General features: G+C 41.2%; 1 protein-coding gene across 1 annotated transcript in view; it reads left to right on the top strand.

The window, feature by feature from the left end:
• Positions 1-9,949: 9,949 nt before the first annotated feature.
• The window catches only part of GDA (guanine deaminase), a 55,787-nt gene continuing 54,184 nt past the window's right edge, over positions 9,950-11,552 (top strand). The window contains 1 exon segment of the mRNA XM_017861706.1: positions 9,950-10,033. The gene's annotated coding sequence lies outside the window, so the exon portion shown is untranslated.

The raw sequence follows: 11,552 nt of genomic DNA, 5'->3' as shown, positions 1-11,552 counted from the left end.
TTTTCTCTCTCTCCAGAATAAACTTCTATCATTTATATTTTCCTCAAAAATTTTTGTTTTTTGGCCAGGTGCAGTGGTTCACACCTGTCATCCCAGCAGTGGGAGCCCGAGGCAGGCAGATCACTTGAGGTCAAGAGTTCGAAACCAGCCTGGCCAACATGGTGAAACCCCATCTCTACTAAAAATACAAAAATTAGCCAGGCATGGTGGCACAGGCCTGTAATCTCAGTTACTTGGGAGGCTGAGGCACAAGAATCACTTGAACCTGGAAGGCACAGGTTGCAGTGAGCCGTGATTGCACCATTGCATTCCTCCCTGGGTGACAGAGCAAAACTCTGTCTCAAAAAAAAGGCCAGGCGCGGTGGCTCACGCCTGTAATCCTAGCACTTTGGGAGGCCGAGGTGGGCGGATCACGAGGTCAGGAGATGGAGACCATCCTGGCTAATACGGTGAAACCCCATCTCTACTAAAAATACAAAAAATTAGGCTGGTGTAGTGTCAGGCACTTGTAATGCCAGCTACCTGGGAGGCTGAGGCAGGAAAATGGCATGAACCCAGAAGGCGGAGCTTGCAGTGAGCCGAGATCAAGCCACTGCACTCCAGTCTGGGCGACAGAGCCAGACTCTGTCTCAAAAAAAAAAAGTCTTTTTTTCAAATATATTTTCAAATGTGTGAGTATAGTGCTTTACTTATTTATAGAGTTTACAGTAAATCAGCTTTGAGATGCACTGATAAATTCTGTTTTTATGTTTTTTGGTTAATTGCGTATCTGCTTAGATGTTTATGATTCTTCTAACATTTATTGATTCTAATATATTTTTAGAATCAACAAATTACTTTTCCTTAATCATGAGAATTATACTTTCATTTTTTCTTCTGGTTTGGGAAAACTTCCAGTTTTTCAGTATTTCATGTTCCATAGGATATTTTTTCTCATAATACTACATTTAATGATAAAACAGGATTATTTCCTGCATATAAATTTTGTTGCTTCCTGTCCTTTCTTGCTCTGCAATCTACTTTTCTAGAGAAAGCAATCACACTTCACTAAAAAAAGAATCAACAATAGTTTATTTAGCGTTTAACGTGTTCCGGGGATATGCTAACTTCTTTGCCAAAATTATCATAGCTAGTCCTCACGATAGTTCTGTGAAATGTGTGCTTGAGTTACCCCCAGTTTGCAGATGGGAAAACCGAGCGAAGGAAGATTAAGAGACCCAGCCACGGTTGCTCCGCTGTTCTCTGTGGGCGTCACACTTCATAAGCCTAACTTGAAGTCACTCTCTTATTTATCTCATTATAGTGTCTATTACACATGGTGCTTGAAAAATACCTCTGTATCGCAGATGTCTAGTGTCAGAAAATCAGCAGGCATTTATTACATGTAGTTATATTTAGTGTTAAATTGCTCCATGATACCACTATGGTTGCACTCTTGGGTTTCCCATAACAGCTTAACAAAAAAATCTACTAATCATCTGAGATAAGGTATACGTTCTATAAATAATTGTTTCATTTAATCATCAGAGGTAGAGGAGAAATAGATGCCAATTAACCAGTTAAAAAATTTTATTTCTGGCGGGGCGCAGTGGCTCATGCCTGTAATCCCAGCACTTTGGGAGGCCAAAGTGGGCAGGTTATTTGAGATCAGGAGTTTGAAACCAGCCTGGCCAACATGGTGAAACCCTGTCTCTACTAAAAACACACACACACACACACACACACACACACAATTAGCTGGGCATGGTGGCAGATGCCTGTAATCCCAGCTACTTGGGAGACTGAGTCTGGAGAATTGCTTAAACCCAGGAGGCGGAGGTTGCAGTGAGCTGATATTGTGCCACTGCACTTCACCCTGGGTGACAGAGCAGGACTCCATCTAAAAAAAAAAAAAAAAAAAAAACCCAAAAAATTGTTTCTAATTTTGTGGTTACATAGTAGCTGTATATATTTACAGAGTACATGAAATGTTTTGATAAAGACACACAATGCATAATAATCACATTGTGGAGAATGGGGTATCTATCCCCTCAAGCATTTATCCTTTGTGTTACAAACAATACAGTTCTATTCTTTTAGCTATTTTTAAATGTACAATTAAGTTATTATTGACTACAGTCATCCTGTTGTGCTATCAAATAGTAGGTCTTATTTATTCTTTGTATTTTTCTCTTTTGTATCCATTAACCATTCCCCTATCCCTGCTCCAGTTACCCCTTTCAGCCTCAGGTAACCATCCCTCTACTCTCTATGTCCATGATTGCAGTTGTTTTGATTTTTAGATTCTACATATAAGTGAGAACATGTGATGTTTGTCTTTCTGTACCTGGCTTATTTTACTGCATGATCTCCAGTTCCATCCAGATGGTTGCAAATGATAGGATCTCATTCTTTTTTGTGGCTGAATAGTACTCTATTGTGTATACATACCACATTTTCTTTATCCATTCATCTGTTGATAGACACTTAGGTTGCTACCAAATCTTAGTTATTGTGAATAGTGCTACAATAAAGGGAAGTGCAGATATGTCTTCGATATATTGATATACATTCTTTTGGGTATATACCCAGCAATAGGATTTCTGGATCATATGGTAGCTCTACTCTTAGTTTTTTGAGGAACCTCCAAACTTCATGGTGGTTTTATTAACTTACATTTCCACCAACAATGTATGAGGGTTTGCATTTCTCCACATCCTCACCAGCATTTGTTATTGCCTGTCTTAGATATAAGCCATTTTAACTGGGATGAGATGATATCTCATTGTAGTTTTGATTTACGTTTTGCTGCTGATCAGTGATGTTGAGCACCTTTTTATATGCTTGTTTGCCATTTATATGTCTTCTTTTGAAAAATGACTATTCAGATCTTTTGTCCATTTTGTGATTAGATTATTAGTTTTTTTCCGATACAGTTGTTTGAGCTCCTTACATATTCTGGTTATTAATTCCTTGCCAGATGGGTAGTTTGCAAATATTTTCTCATGTTCTGGGTATCTTTTCACTTTGTTGATTGTTTCCTTTGCTGTGCCGAAGCTTTTTAACTTGATGTGATCCCGTTTGCCCATTTTTGTTTTGGTTGCCTGTGCTTGTGAGGTATTATATAGGAAATTTTTGCCCAAACCAATGTCCTGGAGAGTTCCCCAATGTTTTCTCATAGTAGTTTCATAGTCTGAGGTCTTAGATTTAAGTCTTTATTCCATTTTGATTTGATTTTTGTATATGGTGAGAGATAGGGGTCTAGTTTCATTTTTCTGCATATGAACATCCGGTTTTCCCAGCACCGTTTATTGAAGATACTTTTTTTTTTTTTTTGATGGAGTCTTGCTGTGTTGCCCAGGCTGGAGTGCAGTGGCACCATCTCAGCTCACTGCAAGCTCCGCCTCCTGAGTTCACGCCATTCTCCTGCCTCAACCTCCTGAGTAGCTGGGACCACAGGTGCCTGCCACCTCGCCCGGCTAATTTTTTGTATTTTCTGTAGAGACGGGGTTTCACCATGTTAGCCAGGATGGTCTCAATCTTCTGACCTTGTGATCTGCCTGCCTCGGCCTCCCAAAGTGCTGGGATTACAGGCTTGAGCCACCGCGCCCAGCCAGTTTTCTTTTTTTGATGTGTCTTTGTCTGGTATTGGTATCAGGATAAAACAGGCTTCATAGAATGAGTTTGGACGTGCTCCCTTCTTCCCTATTTTTCAGAATAGTTTGAATAGCATCAGTGTTAGTTCTTTCTTAAATATTTGGTAGAATTCGGCAGTGAAGTCATTGGGTCTCAGGCTTTCCTTTACAAGGAGACTTTTCTTTTTTTTTTTTTGAGACGGAGTCTCGCTCTGTTGGCCAGGCTGGAGTGCAGTGGCGGCGATCTCGGTTCACTGCAAGCTCCGCTACAGGGAGACATTTTACTGCAGCTTTGATCTCTTTACTTGTTATTGGTCTGTTCAGGTTTTGGATTTCTTCCTGGTTCAATCTTGGTAGGTTGTATGTGTCTAGGAATTTGTCCCTTTCTTCTAGATTTTCTAATTTATTGGTATATAGTTGCTCATAGTAGACACTAATGATCCTTTGAATTTCTGCAGTACCAGTTATAATGTCACCTTTTTCATCTCTCATTTTATTTGGATCCTCTCTCTCTCTCTCTCTTTTTTTTTTTTTTTTTTTGAGACAGAGTCTCGCGCTGTCACCCAGGCTGGAGTGCAGTGGTGCGATCTTGGCTCAGTGCAATCTCCACCTCTGGAGCTCAAACTATTCTCCTGTCTCAGCCTCCGGAGTAGCTGGGATTACAGGTGCCTGCCACCACGCCTGGCTCATATTTTAGTAGAGACAGGGTTTCACTATTTTGGCCAGGCTGGTCTCAAACTCCTGACCTCGTGATCCGCCTCCCCTCCCCGCCTTGGCCTCCCTAAGTGCTGGGATTACAGGTGTGAGCCATTGCACCTGGCCAGATCATCTCTCTTTTTTACTTAGTCTGGCTAATGGTTTGTCAGTTTTGTTTATTCAAAAAACCAACTTTTGTTTCACTGATTTTTTAATATTGTTTTCTTCATTTGAAATTCATTTATTTCTGCTCCGATCTTTATTTATCTTTTCTTTTTTTTTTTTTTTGAGGACGGAGTCTTGCTCTGCCGCCCAGGCTGGAGTGCAGTGGCCGGGCTCTCAGCTCACGCAAGCTCCGCCTCCGGGTTCAGCCCATTCTCCTGTCTCAGGGCCTCCCGAGTAGCTGGACTACAGGCGCCGCCTCGTCGGCCCGGCTAGTTTTTTGTATTTTTTAGTAGAGACGGGGTTTCACCATATTAGGCCAGGGATGGTCTCGATCTCCTGACCTCGTGACAGCCCGTCTCGGACCTCCAAAGTGCTGGGTATTACAGGCTTGAGCCACCGCGCCGGGCCCCGGCCTATTTCTTTTCTTCTGCTGATTTTGGGTGTGGTTTGTTCTTGCTTTTCTAGTTATTTAAGATGCGTTGTAGATTACTGATTTGAAGTTTTTCTCTCTTTTTTTGGTGTAGGCACTTAGAGCTATAAACTTCCCTATTAGTACTGCTTTTGCTGTATCCCATAGATTTTGGTATGTTGTGTTTCTATTATCATTTGTTTCAGTGACTTTTTCAATTTCCTTCTTAATTTCTTCATTGACCTACTGGTTATTCAGGAGCATGTTATCTAATTTCCGTGTGTCTGTATACTTTTCAGACGTTCTCGTTATTTATTTCATTGTGGTCAGAGTTGCTTGATATCATTTCAATTTTTTGGGTGTTTTAAGACTTGTTCTTTGACCTAACATATGGTCTATCCTTGAGAATGATTCTTGTGCTGAGGAAAAGAATGTATATTCTGTGGCCATTGGATGAAGTGTTCTATCAATATCTATTAGATACATTTGATCTATAGTGCAGATTAAGTCTGATGTTCCTTTGTTGATTTCCTTGCTGGAAGATCTCTCCCATGCTGAAAGTGAGGTGCTGAAGTCTCCAGCTATTATTTTATTGGGCCTATCTCTCTCTTTAGCTCTAATAGTATTTGCTGTGTATATCTAGGTACTCCAGTGTTGGGTGCATGTATTTTTAAAATTGTTATATCCTCTTGCTGAATTGATTTCTTTATCATTATATAGTGACCTTCTGTGTCTCTTCTTACAGTTTTTGTCTTGAAATCCATTTTGCCTGATAGAAATATAGCTACTCCTGCTCTTTTTTGGTTTCCATTGGCATGGAGTACCTTTTTCCATCCCATTATTTTCAGTCTATTTGTGTCTTTATAGATGAAATGTGATTTTTGTAGACAACAGATCATTCAGTCTTGTGTGTGTGTGTGTTTAAATCCATTCAGCTATTCTGTGTCTTTTGATTGAAGAGTTTAGTACATTTACATTCAATGTTATTATCAAATGTAATAATGTTTTTATCGAATGTAAATGGGCTAAATGCTATTATTGATAAGTAAAGACTTAGTCCTGTCATTCAAACATATTATTGATAAATAATGACTTAGTCCTTCCGTTTTGTTGTTCCCTGGTTTTGTGGTCTTCTTTTCCTTCTTCCTGTCTTCCTTTAGTGAAGGTGATTTTCTCTGGTGATGTGATTCAGTTTCTTGCTACTTATCATCTATCATATACCTATCTTTTATATCTTTTGTATCTATCGTATAACCTATTATTTTAAGCTGGTAACAACTTATTACTGTTTGCATAAACAAACGAAAAAACAAATAAAAGAAAATGAATAAAAACTCCACGCCTGAACTTTACCACCCTTCCCTTTTTTAACTTTTTGTTATTTCTATTTATATCTTAGTATTCTGTCCAGGTTTTGAAAAGTTGCTGTAGTTATTATTTTTGACTGGTTCATCATTTAGTCTTTCTACTTAGGATGAGAGTAGTTTATACACCATGGTTACAGTGTTACAATATTTGTGCTTTTCTGCATACTTACTAGTCCCAGTGAGTTTTATACGTTCACATGATTACTCATTACTCATTAACATCCTATTCTTTCTGAATGAAGTACTCCCTTTAGTGTTTTTTATAGGACAGGTCTAGTGTTGATAAAATCCCTCAGCGTTTGTTTGTCTGGGAAAGTCTTTATGTTTGATGGATATTTTTGCCAGATATACTATTCTAGGATAAAAGGATCTTTTGATATTGTTTTAATATTTGATATTCCTTCAGCACTTTAAATATGTTATGCCACTCTTTCCTGGCCTGTAAGCTTCCCATGGAAAAGCCTGCTGCCAGATATATTGGAGTTCCATTATATGTTATTTGTTTCTTTTTTCTTTTCTTTTTTTTTTTTTTGAGATGGAGTTTCACTCTTGTTGCCCAGGCTGGAGTGCGATGGTGCGATCTTGGCTCACTGCAACCTCCGCCTCCTGGGTTCAAGTGATTCTCCTGCCTCAGCCTCCCCAATGGCTGGGATTACAGGTGTCCACCACCATGCCTGGCTAATTTTTTGTATTTTTTAGTAGAGATGGGGTTTCACCATGTTGACCAGGCTGGCCTTGAACTCCTGACCTCAGTTGATCCACCCACCTCGGCCTCCCAAAGTGCTTGGATTACAGGCGTGAGCCACTGTGCCTGGCCATGTTTCTTTTCTCTTGTTGCTTTTAGGATTCTTTCTTTATCCTTGATCTTTGAGAGTTTGATTATTAAATGCCTTGAGGTACCCTTCTTTCGACTAAATGTGCTTGGTATTCTATACCTTCTTGTACTTGGATATTGGTATCTTTCTCTAGGTTTGGAATGTTCTTTATTATCCGTTTGAATAAACTTTCCATCCCTATCCCTTTTCCTGCCTCCTCTTTAGAGGCAAATCTAAGAGTTACTAAATTTGTGGATTTTTAGATCCTATGGACTTGCTTCATTGTTTTTTATTCTTGTTATTTTTGTCTCCCCTGACTGTGTATTTTCAAATAGCCTTTTTTTCCCACCCAGGCTGGAGTGCAGTGGCACGATCTCGGCTCACTGCAAACCCTGCCTCCCAGGTTCAAGCAGTTCTCTGCCTCAGCCTCCCAAGTAGGTGGGATTACAGGCGCCCGCCATCATGCCCAGCTAATTTTTGTAGTTTTAGTAGAGAAGAGGTTTCACCATCTTGGCCAGGCTGGTCTTGAACTCCTGACCTCGTGATTCACCTGCCTTGGCCTCCCAAAGTGCTGGGATTACAGGCATGAGCCACGGTGCCTGGCCTCAAATAGTCTATTTTCAAGCTCATGAATTTTTTCTTCTGCTTGATCGATTCTACTATCAAACCACTCTGGGCTGGGCACAGTGCCTTACACCTGTAATCCCAGCACTTTGGGAAGCCAAGGTGGGTGGATCACGAGGTCAGGAGATCAAGACCATCCTAGCCAACATTGTGAAACCCTGTCTCTACCAAAAATACAAAAATTAGCTGGGTGTGGTGGTGCATGCCTGTAATCTCAGCTACTCGGGAGGCTGAGGCACAAGAATCGCTTGAACCCGGGAGGTGGAGGTTGCAGTGACACGAGATGGCGCCACTGCCCTCTAGCCTGGTGACAGAGCAAGACTCCTTCTCAAACAACAACAACAATAATACTCTGATGCAGGCTTCATTATGCATTTTTCAGCTTCAGAATTTTTGCTTGATTCTTTTAATTATTTAAATCTCTGTTAAATTTGTCTGATAGAATTATGAATTATTTGTGTTATCTTGAATTTCTTTGAGTTTCCTCAAAACAAGTATTTTGAAGTCTCTTTCTGAAAGGTTACATATCTTCCTGTCTTCTGGATTAGTCCCTGGTACTTTATTTAGTTCACTTGGTAAGGTCATTTTTTCCTGGAATGTCTTGATACTTGTAGATGTTTGTCTGTGCCTGGGCATTGAAGAGTTAGGTATTTATTGTAGTTGTCACTGTCTGGGCTTGCTTGTACCTGTCTTTCTTGGGAAGGCTTTCCAGATATTTCAAAAGACTTTGGTGTTGTGATCTAAGATATATCTGCTTTGGGGTGAATTCTGCCTGGCCTGGGATTCACTCTTCAGAGCAGTGGGCTTCCCTCTGGACCAGGGCAGATCCATAAATGCTGTATAGGAGCCAAGTTGGGGAATTGGGGACCCCAGGAGCCTGCTTGAAGTTTTATTCTTCTGTGGCTGAGCTGGTATTTAAAGTGCAAGACAAAGTTCCGTTTACCCTCTGCTTTCCTCAAGCAGGAGTCTTGCCTCATAGCCACCACAGCTGAGAATGTGCTGAGTTTCACCCAAGACCCTCAACATAGTACCTGGGTATTGCTGCTGGTTATTCAGGGCCCAAGGGCTCTTCAGTTAGCAGGTGACAAATCCTACCAGCACTGAGTCCTTTCCTTCAAGGCATCAGATTCCCTTTTGACCCAAAGTATGTCTAGAAATGCTGTCAAGGAGCTAGGGCCTGGAAAGACAGCCTCACACCCCTGACAGGTACCCTATCCTGCTGTGGCTGACCCGGTATCCAAGATGCAAGAAAAAATCCTCCCCACTCTTCCCTTTCCTCTCCCTGAGTGGAAGGAAGGAGTCTCTTTTGGAGCCATGAGCTGTGTGGCCTGGAGTTAGGGGAGGGGAGGCACCCCTCCTGCAGCCACCCCAGTTTGTGTCTCGGGAGGTTGTACTCCCCCCTGCCCAGTCTGTTGTCTCTGGGCCCAGTTCAGCACTAGGACTCACATAAAAGTTGCAGTCCTTGTGGCTTAGACTGCCTTTTAAGTTTATTAGGGCCCCTGGGCACGTTAGCCTGCTGTGGTCTGTGGCTAGGCTTGTGGAAACTCAAGTCCCAACTGCTGGGATCAGCAATTCCCCTCTGGCCAGGGCTGGTTTGAATACTCCCTCTGTGGGCAGACATCAGCTAAGTTTGGTCCAGTTTTGTTTTCCGCTGTAACAGAACAGCACTGAGTTTAGTGGCTCATAATTGCTATGCTCTCCTTCCATCAGCGCCCATAAATGCTCTCCATACCACACCACAACGACCTGGCGGGTAGGGAAGGGGTGGCATATGCAATTCAAGGCTGGCTTTTGTATCTCTTCAGTGCCTCTTTCAGCGAGATGAAGTTAAAACCAGGTACCATGACTGCTCACCTGATTTGTGGTTCTTATGAAGGTATTTTTAATATAAATCCTTGTTAAATTGGTGTCCTTGCAGGGGGTGATTGGTGAAGCCTTCTATTCTGCCATCCTGCTCCGCCTCTCCAATTAGCCACTTTTAATCCCTTGTATCTTCAACTGAGAATGTTTGAAGTCTCACTTACATCAATATTAGGGCAGAAAAGGAGAAATCACACACAGCTGGTCTTTGGATGACCAAAAGCAAACCCTTGTCTTTTTTTTTTTTTGCCTCTAAATGCAATTCCATTTGGTATCAAATACCTTTTAACTCAGCTATAGTATAGTCTCTTTTAAGAAGATTTACATATTTAATAAAAACAAGTGACTATGACTCACTAATATGTGTTTCTTTTCTTTTCTTTCTTTCTTTTAAAGATAGTGTTTTAGAAGAAGCATCTCAACAAGAAAACTGGCCCAAGAATGGTGCTTCAAGCCATGTGAAATAAGAGAACTGAGCCACCAGTAAGTTGTTACTTCTTCCCTTTTACTGGGTGCCACTAATAAGCTTAAATTATAGAACACCTGCTTTGAGAGACAGAGAGACTTTAAAAAAATATTAATTTTAAAATAATTATTTTTTATTAATTATTTGTTAAGGGAGGAGATGGGAAGGAAAAGGTAAACAGTAAGCTGAAGGAGGAAACTTAAGAGAGCTAGAGGCTGCCATTGTTCATCCATTTCTTTAGCATATGTTTGTTGAGCATGCTATGTGCAGTACCTAGGGTCTGGAGGTGAAAAAGATCTTCAAAGTCCTTGTCCTCACAGGGTTTACAGCCCATGGGGGACAAAGACAGCAAACAGATACCTGAGCATGACCATGGTAGATTGTGATAGCTTCTATAAAGGAAGAAAACAAGGTCGGGTGGGTATGATAGAGGTTAACTATTAAGAAGTAGGGAGGAGGCCAGGCGTGGTGGCTCACGCCTGTAATCCCAGCACTTTGGGAGGCCGGAACGGGCGGATCACGAGGTCAGGAGATTGAGACCATCCTGGCTAACACGGTGAAACCTTGTCTCTACCGAAAAATACAAAAAATTAGCCGGGTGTGGTGGTGGGCACCTGTAGTCCCAGCTACTCGGGAGGCTGAGGCAGGAGAATGACGTGAACCTGGGAGGCGGAGCTTGCAGTGAGCCGGGAGGCGGAGGTTGCAGTGAGCCGAGATCATGCCACTGCACTCTAGCCTGGGCAACAGAGTGAGACTCCGTTTCAAAAAAAAAAAAAAAAAAAAAAAAAAAAAAACAGAAGAAGTAGCGAGAAAAGAAAATTTGAGAATCAATTGGTTGGGGAAGTTCAGAAGCCCACTTGAGCTGTGATATTATATTTCAACTACTTTTAGTAGTTTTAATGTTTGTTATATTTTATATATAACATGTATTTTATATATAACATATATTTAATATATGTTATACAGTTTTAAAGAAATTATTGGGCCAGGCATGGTGGCTCACACGTATGATCCTAGCACTTTGGGAGGCCGAGGCGGGTGGATCACCTGAGATCAGGAGTTCAAGACCAGCTTGGCCAACATGGTGAAACCCCGTCTCTACTAAAATACAAAATTAGGCTGGTGGCACATGTGGCACCTGTAATCCCAGCTACTCGGGTGGCTGAGGCAGGAGAATCTCTTGAAGCCAGGGGCAGAGGTTGCAGTGTGCCAAGATCACTCCACTTCACTCTAGCCTGGGTGAAAGAACAAGACTCTGTCAAAAAAAAACAAAAAAACAAAAAAAACTCAGTTTCCTCATAGCCTGCTTGATATGTTTTATGGAAATGGGAAACCTTTTTTTGATTATAACTTTTATTTTATTTTATTTGATATTTATTTTACTTTAAGTTCTGGATACATGTGCAGAATGTGCAGGTTTGTTACATAGGTATACATGTGCCATGGTGATTTGCTGCACCTATCAACCCTTCATCTAGGTTTAAGCCCCACATGCATTAGATATTTGTCCTAATGCTCTCTCTCCCCTTGCCCCCC

Source organism: Rhinopithecus bieti, unplaced genomic scaffold (genome assembly GCF_001698545.2).
Source record: "Rhinopithecus bieti isolate Rb0 unplaced genomic scaffold, ASM169854v2 scaffold_62324, whole genome shotgun sequence".
Classification (NCBI taxonomy): Eukaryota; Metazoa; Chordata; class Mammalia; order Primates; family Cercopithecidae; genus Rhinopithecus; species Rhinopithecus bieti.
This window is presented reverse-complemented; position numbering and strand designations above follow the sequence as displayed.